Raw genomic sequence first — 12,834 nt, forward strand, 5'->3', positions numbered from 1 at the left:
TTCTGAATGAATACTAGCTTTACAAACATCTGTTCAGACCACAGGCTACATGAAGGTGGACAGCGACGTTCCTCGTTGGTTTGTTGACCGTTCTGATGCCTCGTGTTTGGGATGTGGCGGCTGCTCATCTTGTTTTTTGTTGAACTGACAGAATAGTCGTGAGCTCAGCAATCACAAGGCAGTCTAAGGTGTATCATCAGTTTTCCTCTAAATGAGACCATATTTTACAGAATGAACACTGTGCTGGATGGAAGGAGACTGAGACCATAAACTTATTAGGAAACCAGAACAAAGGTCATTTTTACACAGACTTCTATACAATTGTGTTTCTCTCTAACCAGACGAGCCGTCCCAGCCAGCACCTCCTTGTCAGTTTTACTTTTCCGACCAGACAGCTACATCTGTCTTCTATGGATCGGACTGATGCTACGGTGGATTTTATGGGTTCTGTGGCTCCACAGAAGTGAATATAAAGATGTGAGTGGACACCAACAGATGTAAATTTGCCCTCAATGGCACAAAGGCCCAGAGAATTTGTAAAGTGTGTCAACTTGTTTCAGACTGTCAGAAACACCACAGTCACAGCTTCACCGTGGACAGATCATCACGTATAACGGATCATTATGACTGAGGCGTTTTGTGCAAGCTAGAAACTTCCCACTGTATTTCCACGAAGACTTTTTACTTGTAATCACCGTGACGGGTGCTGCATCACCATTAATCTCCGGTCACACGAATCACAGCCGAGCCTTAGTGGCATCGTTACATCACTGGCAAGAAAAGGAAGCACTCCATATAACGAAAGCGACATCTTTCATAACCTTGTCCGAAAATCTCTTGTGACAACCGTGCACTCGCACATCAAACTATTTCTATCCGTGGCACCGTGATGGGCCACTCTGCCAGATAGATTGCGACCACGCACGGCTGCATTGAGCTTGAATGACAGCAGGGTGGCGAATACACCCTCCTCGACTTCCATTTGTGCATGAGAAGGACTGGGCCATCAGCTGAGTGGAGGAGAGAAGGATGGAGTAAGACAGAGCGCAACAGCAGCAGATCCTCTTCTTGTGCACCACAGATTGCTTTTAGAGGAATGCATAATCCATCAAACAATATCCACTAATGGCGATGGTGGAATAGGATATCCATGCAAGTTGTAGCTGTGACTTTAGTTTGCATGAATTAACTCCAAGAGTGAGACTAAAGACAAACTGTATTATTTCAAAAGAACTCTCGCACACTGTCCCACTTGCAGCAATACATTAATCAGCCATGTTTCAGTGCTAGACATTCATCTGCCTGGTTCTTGCCTGACGATGGTCTAGCACCGAAACGTTGCTAATAAATACAGTCTGTATTTGTGAGGCCCGTTGCCCTCCTACTCACACAACTGATGAAATAAATGCGCTAACAGTTCCTTTGTCTTAACTCATGCCACAGTTTGTCGACAAAAATGCATTGAACACATAAACCGAGTTAAATTGGTGATGTACAACTGCAGATCTTCAAAACTGTAACTCCAAAGACACTCATCACACTGATGCAGGTGAAAATATGCTCCTCAAAGTGATCTAACTTTTTAAAATTCTAGACTGGACGCCTACGACCATCTATGGGTAACCTACAGTGGTGCATGTGCCATGAGATGCTTTCGTGCATGTCTTAAGTATGTATTTGATAAAATGTCCCTACAGGCCTGTTCATACGTCCTGTACAGCCCAGCGCTGCTCTCTGCTTTAGGATGCTGTGTTTATGACACAGCAGAAGTTCTTCCAATAGATGGAAAACACCTGGAATGACATCACTCAGCGACACGTGCGAGGATGTGATGGGGCTTTCAACAGAGCAATGAAACACACAAATCGATCATTTTTTTGAAAAGAAGCCCCGTGCAAAATTCGTTTTTTTGAAATGAGTTGCCTAGCAACTGTGCCCTCTTGAGCTAGACCACTTGAACGCCAAGGATGTTGTGTACCAAAGTTTGCATGATGAAAACATGACCTCACAAATTCCACTTAGAGGCGGTATCAGTTCGGACCTGTCAAAAACACGCGTTACACTGTTATGAACAAGTGCAGCTGTGTCCAGTCATAACAGCCAGCTCACGTCATACAGTTATTCTAATAAGAGGTTGGACTTATGGAAAGGATTCTGTCATTGTGTACCTGCACCTGATCTAAGTAACACCACAGCATCAGTCTACCATCATGTCAATATGCTCATGGCTGAACTTTCTCTTCAGTTCCTCTGATGCCGCGAGTGTGTTCCAACCACCGGCCAATAAGGGCACAACAGGTTAACTCAGGACACTGAACTGAAATAATGTGGCATCATGGCAGAAATAACCTTATGATACACAAACAATAAAGGAGTCTATAAATTAACAGGAAATTATAATATCAAAAAGCAAACATTCACCTTATTACTCACTGCCTCTAGAAGCAATTTCTGACTTTTATACACAAACAATGTGACGTCTCCATCACACCGTCTTCTGCAACAAGTACCAGTGATTCAAAATGGTAACCGACAGCGTCAAACTCTGTGTTTGTTTAGGACAGAAGTGAACTTTTGGTGTGCAGACTTTTATGCTGAATGTTCCTCATACTGTGTGTGTTTACTTTAAAACACACACACACACACACACACACAGAACACGTACGCAGAGCCATCAATCATCTCCCAGCGATATATAATCCGATAGGTGCTTAACTGCCAGAGAACAGTGAAGAATGTAATTATGCCTCAGTGCTGCAGGCGGTCACATGGGGACAGTGGTGTGTCAATGTGTGTGTGTGTGTTTTACTTGAGGAACACAACAAAGTGAGGAGGGTGCAAAGAATAAAGTGAGCAGAAGAAGAGTGGATGGTTTTATGAGATAATGGCACTGCTACTGCATTAGTGACCATGGCAACGTGGCTCATTTCGCATAACGGATATCAATTAGCTTAAGAAATTGCTGTGCAGGCGAATTATGCAAAATGCAAGTCCAAAGATTAGCAATGAGAAGTCATGATCACGCCGCTGATAATACGAGATTAATTTGATCTGATGAATAAATACATTCACATGCAGACACGCCGCACACTAAAGATGGATTATGCGTTTCTCTTTTTAGCTCCCGTCTCAGTTGGCGTCTACGCGAGGAGGCGGGTGACAAAGCGGTGGGGGAGCAAATCAAATGTGCGAGTGTGAAGTTCCACAGAGACCGATTCACTTCAGACACAAGACGAGTGAGGAGACGCACACAAGGCTGCACACAGACATCCACACAGGCAGCACTAACAAGGACCTCTCCACGACTCAACCGTTAGACGTTAACATCTTCGGCAGGGATGGGAGACGATTACAGAGCACTGGAGCAGCAGTCTGTCATGAGGGACAGTTGAAGGAAAGACAATAAGTGAAGCCAATGAGAGGCTGATGAACCAAAAATATGAACGTGAAGAAGAACTTAAAATAGAGTAGTGAGAAGTGATAAGACACTTCCCACTACTCTGTTTTAAATTCCTCTTACAGAAAAACAAACAGACAGTAATCTGTGACCGACAGCGAGAGAAAAAAAAGATAAGAGAAAGAGAGACAGAAATGCAAAATGTGACACAATGCATGACTGTAGTGGGTGGACCCGACTGGGCTGGGTTTCTACAATAAGCCTCTGTTTTTGGCAAGTGTGTGTGCGCATGTTTGTATGTGTACGTGCGTGCCACCAAGGACAGTCCCGTGCCCTGCACAAACACTGCCCTTGTGTTACCCTTGCCCCGCCAGCTTGGCCTCACTGACCAACACACACACACTGAGGAGTAAAATCAGAGGCAGGCAGGAGGGGAGCAGCGACGTGGTCACATGGCGCTGGTCATGTTTTGCTGTGTGGGATCTGTAGCTGCAGGCGGCTTACTCACACCTTTAGTAGCTTCTACACACCCATGCGGTCACCAGGGTCAACGCCTCGGGACGTGTAAACAAGTTGCTGTACACTAAAATCATCAAACAACGGTGAATTTAGGCCAGGTTTCCTGACAGACAGTCAAACGGAGCTGATGCTTAGCATATTTTAACTGGAAAGCTATGCAAACTTTTATCACAACCATGTTTGATTATTCAAAGCAGGACGTGCTATAAATAGACACACGCACACTACAGGCAAAGAAAGATGTGTTGAGAATAAAAAACCCCACATATGCAAACTTTCCTGAGCCAATCTGATTCTGTGAAACAGGAAATATGAAATTGAATGCAGACGTATCAAAGAGAAACAGGCGACTAATATCTTCCTCTTGATCTGCTTTCGACAGCAAATCAAACATGGACAAAGCATTTTTTTTTTTCCTGGAAGATTTTCAGAAGCAGAAGTCTTGCTGTCCGTAATTATACTTGATGTCATCAAAGGCAGAACAAAAGGTCTATTTTGACTAACAATATTATGAGCTACTTCCTCGTTTTGTCTCTTTAGAAACAGACTATTTGAATAAGTGGAGCAGCGAGATCTGACCTCCGTTACCTCCGCCTCCACCGATGATATACGCGGTGTCGGAAGGTGGCCGGGATGGTTCTTCCTGTTTTGATGTTGGACTGTGCACCAACAGCTGCTCTACGAGGGTGACATGAGGATTAGCCTTTGTTCCCTTTGACACAACGGCTTCTTTTTTTAAAAGAGAGAGAGAAAGCTTTTCTTGGAAACTGACAAAGAGGAAACAATGAACAGCAATCATTAAGGATTCAATGTGTGAACAACTTTTTTTTCCCCCCCCATATGGGGTTTATATTGTTTTTTATCACCGAAGACAACATCACCGTCTCTTATGGCCACGTCAACACACAGCAGCTGGTACAAATGGAGTCTGTTACCTGTAACTGCTGCATATAGTTCACATGTTCTTCTGCTTTATCTGACGAACAGACCAAACACGCAGACACTAGAGTTGCAACCAATTTTTTTTTTTTTTTAAATCATGTGCTGAATATTTTTCTAAATGAACCAGTTACTTCAATTCTATGACAATTTCTACACATCACTATAAGCACCAGGAATCATCTTAATTTGTCTAAAAACAACAGTTAAAAACTCTAAAAAGGCATTGAGCTTCTCGCTTATTCACAATTTAGAAGCTGGAATGAGAATTTTTCACACTTTTATAGCTCAAAATGAAAAAACAAAACAAAGATTTTCTTGGTTTACCAGGTTGGTGATCATGAATTAAGTTTTGAAGCTGCTGAAACGTTTGGCTTTAGCACACGGTGAATGCAGCGATTGCCCAAATACAGAACTTTATTGTTTGTGCAGAATTTATTTCAAAACTCCCCTTTGCAGTTACATCTGATTAACAAGAGCGCGAAGACCCTCCGCTATCAGTCATATCGTCAAGTCGGTTTAGGTTCACCAGCGGTTCTCGACGATGGATCCATACAGGTGGATCAGATGAAAGCTACGTGTCAGGACTGTTCAAGAGCGATTAAGTATGTCGCTGATTTTAGATGGCATCAAGAAAATAGCGAGTGCAGCTCAAACCCAGCTCCCTGTGGCATTATAAATGTCTATATTTTGTAAAAAAATAAAATAAAAAAGGAAAACGAAGCAGTTTTGTTTCTGCTGTAATAAAAACACACCAAATCGTGACCTTAAAACCAAACTGTGATCTCTGTGCACCATTACACCTCGACCAGATTCTACGAACTCGCCCCGCGACATCTGAGATAAAAGACATCTCTAAATAAATAAAGAAGTGAAAGTCACACCAAGTCTAAAGTTACATGTACAAATGTGTATATTCTGATTTGACTCAGAGACGTATGGTGTGGGAGAGAAGTGCAGCAGTCGGTCACTCAGGTTTGCTGCTGCGGCTTCTAACAAAAGGGACAAATCAACAGTCAGAAGTACAATAACCAACCTCCCGCTGGTTTTATAACACCTGCATGTGGCCGTCTTTCTTCCCTCACACAGGATTCTTGCCTCCCCCCCCACAGCTCTCCCACGCTCCCCCGCGGAGGCTAATTGTTTTAGCTCTATTTACGGCATGTGGAATGTACGACTGTAAATTTAGTCATTATTTTAGCCACAATGTGCAGTTTGAACAACCCTGTTTAGCACCGCTATCATTCTGGATAAAGCAATTACCATAATTTACACTCACAGCAGAGTGGTCCGACGGAACAGCGTCTGCACAAGGACAACACAGCCGACCGAGGGGTGGCTTAAGGTCACTGTCAGAAGAACGTCTCACTGCAAGACGATTCTTCAGAAGCGGGAAGTTTTGAAAATAGATTTAAAGAAAACCCCTATCACACACACAGCCGTACGGGCTTCACAGGACCACAGCCGCCCACTACATCGTAAAACACTGGAGAGAAATTGACAGAAATAACAGTGAGTTGCTGTAAATGCAGCGGGGATGGCTCCCACACACACTGCTGGTTTTTCAGTACTGGTCTCCCAGCATCTTGCCAAACCACCATTTATCTCCCTCATAAACAAAAGAGCCACACATTGGCAGTGAATGACACACACACACACACACACACACGCCTGGAAACGGGAGACGTTTCTTGGCTCCAGCCATCATTTCGCTATAGAGGTGACTGGGTTGCTGGGAACGACACGCTGATGTCCTCCTCTTCAGTTTATACATCCATCCATCTGTCTGGGCTGCTCCAGTCAACACACACTCATCTCTTTTTGTTTAACTATTAAACATCACACCCACAAGAATCAAAGCCAAGTACATCATCTTTATGTACAGAGACAGTCTAGGTCCATGTAACACCAGACAGATGTTTAATTTTCAATATCAAACGGAAATCAAACGAAAATGGCTTTCAAACTTTCATTATCCACTTTTTTCAGACCTCAAAAATGGATATTTGATTCCATTTATTTGCTTCTGTTTGAGTTGTTGATTCATAAATAAAATTACTCAGTATTTTAATTTTACGTTTCTGTGTGTGCAGCACAGGAGCTGACGACTATTTTCACTGAGGATTTATCCGTCAAGAATTTGTTTAAAAGCTGATTCGGTCTATGAAATGTCAGCCCAACACGTCGTCCTCGAATGTCTTGTTATGTCCACTGTCATGAACTAGGAAAGTCGAGGAGAAGATGTTGAAGCTGAAGTCAGAAATTTGATTCATTTTTTTTTTAAGTTACTCAAACAGATTGATTAGGATTGATTTAATAGCAGCCAACTAATTGATTTATTGCCTTCCAGTGCACATCCATGGACACGGTAGCGTTATGCATGTGGCACATCTGACCGTACAATAACTGGTGGGCTGCGTTTGGAGACGTATGAACATTACTCAGACTGGAGCCAGTGTGTCGTCTGTGTTGCTTTTGTTGTTATTTAGATCATATGCGCTCCCACCCACGACCGCAACGCGTGTGTGTCGGTATATGACGATAAAAATTCTCATATAAAACTAATAAGCGAATAAAATTAATGTAATAATAAATGAAAGGCTATGAATTCAATGAAAACATCATAAGACATCATCGTAATAATGCTGTTATCACTGTACTGGCCATCGAACATCACAAACTCAAACACGTCTCGTGTTACTGTGGGCAAAAAAATAATAATAAAAAAATAACCTAGCATGCAAGTACGCCTTCTTTACTCTTCATCTATATTTAGTTTACTGGAGCAGTGCTATTGTCAAGCTAGAAAACACAGACTAGTCTAGATATGTGCGCCCACTGTGCTACCACGAGTAGGAAGGTCAGTGCCAAGAGCATAATGCCAACCAAACACACTCCTAAGAATGATACCAAGGGCAGGGCTTCCTAGGATTGTGCGAGTGAGAGGGTTACGACAGACTGCTTAATGTTAACGCTAAAAATCAAGAAAGAGAGCACTCAAGGACAAAAAATAAACTCAGCACAGACTGACCCTCATTGGGCTTCTCATGAGAAGCAGATAGTCCTGCGTTGCCGTTCAAACTCCCTGTGTGCTGCGGTGATAATACTGGTGGGAAGATCACCGGAGACAGAGCATAGCATGAGTAATTGGATTGAGCTATTTTTCCACATTGGAGTGGGAGTGAAGGAAGGAGAGGGGGGGGGAGGGGGGAAGGAAAACAGAGCACAGGTGGGAGGCATCCGTACTGATTATTGGTGGTTATTGGCCACCTACACCGACTGACAGCAGGTTGTTACGCTGATAGATGTCAGAGCTGCACCTGCACAGCCACATGTATGAAAGTATTACATCTGAAAGTTTACTCAGTGTTTACTCGACCAGCATTTGCAGCATGTCATCATGAGGAAGGAGGAAGAAAGAAGATTGCAAATCTTTCTGCACGTATGCCAAGATATATATGCCTTAGGGCTACAACTACCTGATAAATATTATCATCACTCGATTAATCAAAAGGGCCTGTGACGTCCCAAGTGTCGTAAGAATTTCCAAAGCATTAGTCTTCCAGTCAACACTGCTGAAGTGTCAATATCAGGATTATTTTCCATAAATTGAAGGCCTTTAACTTAAAAAAAAAAAAAAAACTTAATTGTGAAATTGTTGCATACTTAATTTGCCACCTCATTGTGCTTGTATGGTGGTAAATTAGATTTAGATTAAATATGTGATAAGTGTGAGACTCTTACACTCCACTTTGACAGATTGGGTCAGTAATGCTGAGAATCCCAAAAATCTGTAATTTAATGGTCAGTTTCCCATTAACATGCATTAAATTGATCCTCGCGTGTGAAATAAAGATGCCTGTGAATCAGCTCGCTGAGAGGAAACTGCAATCTAAACGCATGTCGCAACACACGACGCAGAAGTGACAACGGCTTGAATGATTTTACAGTATTGACTCGAGGGAGGAGTCAACGAAGCAGCGCTGACCATTTTCACAAAGCTGCGATGAACAAAAACACAGAACCTGTTCCGTTGCTCTGTCTCGACAAGTCCCGTAGTAATTAGGAGGCTGTAATACAACAACAACAAAAACAACAACAACAACATTGTGAGAGTGCGCTGCGATGGCGTAACGCTAATCTCCGACATGAAAACAAAGTATGCTGGCTGACTTCCACACATTCCCCGCTTGTCAGGACGAGGCCTACTCTCCCAGATTCCAGCTAAGTCAACGCTCCATTCCTCCTCTCCCACTTTCACACGCACACATTCAGCAGCATCACAGGTAAAGTAGGTCAACGTGATTACAACACACAGACGGAGGTTTTACCTGCTGTTTCCTAGAGTCTCCTACTTCCTGTGCCTCGGCTCCTCGCTGGGGGTGTCTGGAGAGCTTCTGGGGAACTGCATCTGACGGACAAGAGGACAATACCAGCTGTTATGTGAGGGGGTAACTGCAGAATGTAGTTTATGTCTGGTTGTTGGTCGTCTAGTTGTGTATCTGAGAAAAATGATAGAATGGAAGGAGGACAGGACGGGTTGTATGAATGACAAACTACACACTGACCACATCTCTATAACCTGATGTTAGCTCTGCCATATGAGATAAAGCATCATAAAGTACAGAGAACTCAAACAAACTAACTCTACCGGCCAATCTATTCCCTCGGCCTCTATTTTCTGACATCTAATCATTCCTTTTGCTCGAGGTCATGGTGGATGTATAACTAAAATATATGAAAAAATAAAGAAAATCGCTGAGAAGGCTTATTGCCGCTATAAAAACATTCATCTGGCAGGCATTCCTGAACTCTGGAAAGTTTAAAAACTAAAACAGTTGCGTCCACAACAACATGCAGATGTGTCAGAGCAACATAATTTGAAAACTATGAGAGAGAAGCCGTGTATGATTCACCTTTTCCATTTTCTGTCTTGTTCTAACAAAATGATCGCCTCTTAAAATCAGCGATCGGCTACAACATTGAAACTGATGCGAGGTCGAGTGGATGACATGAATCATCTTGTTCATAAACCTTAAATCGTGCCGTTCATGTGGACATTACTTTGACACAAACCTACTCAGACATTGTTCCAGATGAAGCACACAACCCTGCGTAACACTCACAACAATACTAACCTCCCCAGTAGGCTACTGTGTACAAAAACTGCTCAGGAACATGTTGAGGAACACGACAAAGAGCTCAAGACGCTAACCAAGCTATCAAACTCCTCAGATTCCCAAATCACTCCCAACACTCAACCTACAGGATCCAGAAGATTTACCACCAACGTACTGGTGCCATGTCCTATGTCCTTGGTGCAACCAACGGGTCCAACATGACATCAGGCAGGTGGTTTTAATGTCAGTCACAGAAGTCCAAGTACAATAAAGTGTTTTGTCATAAGCAGAAGCACGAAGAGAAAAAACCAAAACAGTTCATCTACAAGGTGCTGAATCCTGTCAGCGTTCAAACTCTTCTCGACAGAATCCGGAGGGGCAACTAACGCCGCAGCTGAGGAGTCCTTATCTGACATCTGGGAGCCAAACTATCATTAAGAAGCCAGCATGAATTCACTTTGGGCTTCCCCAGAGCAAAACACCGATCCCATCGGAGTTGGTTATCTGAGAGAAAGCTCAACCTCGAAACATCAAAACAAACCGTATGGACGGAGAGCCCACGGCGGTCCATAGGCTTCCCCATCGCCATCGTCTGCCCACAGTTCAAAGAGCTGCAGCTATGGAAACTAAGATGTGAACTGGGTGATACGTTAGACAAACATACTGTGGCCAAAGACACACAGTGAGGCCATACACGCCGATGACACACAATGCACACACTCTGACTGAGGCCAGTAAACTTCCTGTCTGTTTTTCCCCAGTGGTTAAGATGCTCTATCTTGTTTACCAGGGTGTAGCACGGACAGAGAGCTTCACAAGAACAACTGCAGAGTGTGAGCGAGCCGCAGAGGTTTCAGCATCTCCGCGTTTATAACCGGGTAGAGAATAAATTCAAAGAAAGAGGTACGACTCTGGTTTGCCCCAGAGAGAGGGCTCTGAAAACATTTGGTGTAATCTCCACACCCGGCGACAGTAAAGCCTCACACGGGGGTGACGAGGTGCAGGAAGTCACCGATGATAAAATCTCCGGCGAAAGACGGTCAATGTTTAACTCCCCGACCGGATTCCACTCAAAGTATCACATGATTCACAGTCAGTGTGTTTTCTGTGTGCGACAGTCATTTTAGCAGAATCGTCTTGAGCAGCACAGACAGAGGGTTCACTATAGCGGCATCACAGATGACGTTTTCGCCAGAGGGCCAACCCCAAACATAGCTCGGCCGCAGTCCTGAAAATAAAACCTCAGTGTAACGTCAATGGCTTTCTCAGTTTGTTTTTAGGACGGGGCCGAAAATAACGTGTTTAATCACAGACCGTAAAAATCCTGACAGCCAACCACAGATCTCTGAAAGAATTTGTTTGACGTCTATAGTTTAGGTTTACGACTTGCCACCACTCGCGTTTTTCCAGGAACAAAACAAATCCCAACATCCTAGTATTCTTTTTTTTCCCTCAAGCTTTGTTTTCCAATAATTTACAAAATTTCAAGAATGCATTAATACAGCTTGGTTATGAAACAAGTTGTTTGAAGTTAACGGGGTCACCAATGACTTCAACATTAATCGAGCGTTCTTTTGTGTCTGAAGGGCATCTTAAAGCATTTCTGCATTTATTGCCTGACCAGCCTTGATACGGTGTCTAACAGGTATTCATGAACTGAATATCTCGACATAATTTATACTCTATAAATTACAAGAAGAAATAATTTGTCACATAGAAGAACTAGCGGGATGCTAAACTATGACGGTATTGCTCCTGCATACTTTCACAAGCCAGATTTTCATTGAGCTGACTTGCATTTTGTCAGCTGAATCATACACTTATTAAAACTGTACACAGTAGGGACTCGTGAGAGCATTTACGACGGTACAAAGCTAATGAAAAATAAAGAAAATGTTGTTCATAGTACTGCACAAAAATGCTGTAGGTAGTGCACCAGACTAGCTTCCACACCGGTTGCACAAACACATAATTTACTAAAATGTTCACCATAAATAACAGATTTAAGCGCCTCCTGTGTATCTTCAGATGCTGCTAGAAGACAGAGAAACCTGTCGTCTCCCAACTCAGTCACTGCAGCTCAGACAGATGTGGGCCTAAAAATTTAGTCTGGAAAGATTGAAATAATGTCAGATTTATACAAAACTGTGATTTTATCTCCGTGGGCGAGCTGCCAGACCCACTAGACAGGCCTGCTAAATGCTAGGTGTGACCTATGAAAATCCTGGAGCATCAACAGCTCCGCTACAACTTGTGGGGGAACATCATTAATCTGTTCTTTAAATAGAAACTCCATCAACAGTTTGTAGAACGTGTGAAAAAAAAATGTTTGTTTGAGCTGAGTGATCAGGAACAAAACAGAAAACCAAAAGCCACAGTCAGAGGATATTGAACACAAGCAGCAAGATACAGACGACCAGATTGTTTGTATCGTGAAATCTATGATGAAAGGAAACTGCATGAACGTAATCATGTTTAAAAATGATCCACTTCTAGCCTTAAAACTGACACAGAGAGCAAACTAGCACCGAGTGACTTATGTTTAAAGGCTTTTAATAAACGTACAGAAGAAATAATAAAATATTAGGAGTCATGTTTAGAAAAATATTGGTTTCCTGCCTTGAATCAGTTACAGTGAATGCACCAGTAAGATGTGACTGCTCGTTCAATTAGCAGCGTCATCAGAGTGACGGAGAGGAAGCCAAGAATGACAACTGCACCGGATTGTTGTAGCTCGTAAGGGCATTCACTGAACTCAAGTTATTTCTGAGGATAATGGCACTGGGAAAACACTTTCCAGCACAATGCACAGAGTGGAGGTTAGTGACGTTAGCCTCGAGTGTAATGCTCATCCAGTGT

General features: G+C 43.0%; 1 protein-coding gene across 1 annotated transcript in view; it reads right to left on the minus strand.

Annotated features, from left to right (window-relative positions):
• Positions 1-12,834, minus strand: part of pik3cb (phosphatidylinositol-4,5-bisphosphate 3-kinase, catalytic subunit beta) — a 57,234-nt gene that overhangs the window by 35,239 nt on the left and 9,161 nt on the right. The window contains exon 2 of the mRNA XM_008302891.1: positions 9,187-9,266. The gene's annotated coding sequence lies outside the window, so the exon portion shown is untranslated. The remainder of the gene's footprint in view (positions 1-9,186; positions 9,267-12,834) is intronic.

Source organism: Stegastes partitus, unplaced genomic scaffold, assembly GCF_000690725.1.
Source record: "Stegastes partitus isolate 25-593 unplaced genomic scaffold, Stegastes_partitus-1.0.2 Scaffold1902, whole genome shotgun sequence".
Classification (NCBI taxonomy): Eukaryota; Metazoa; Chordata; class Actinopteri; family Pomacentridae; genus Stegastes; species Stegastes partitus.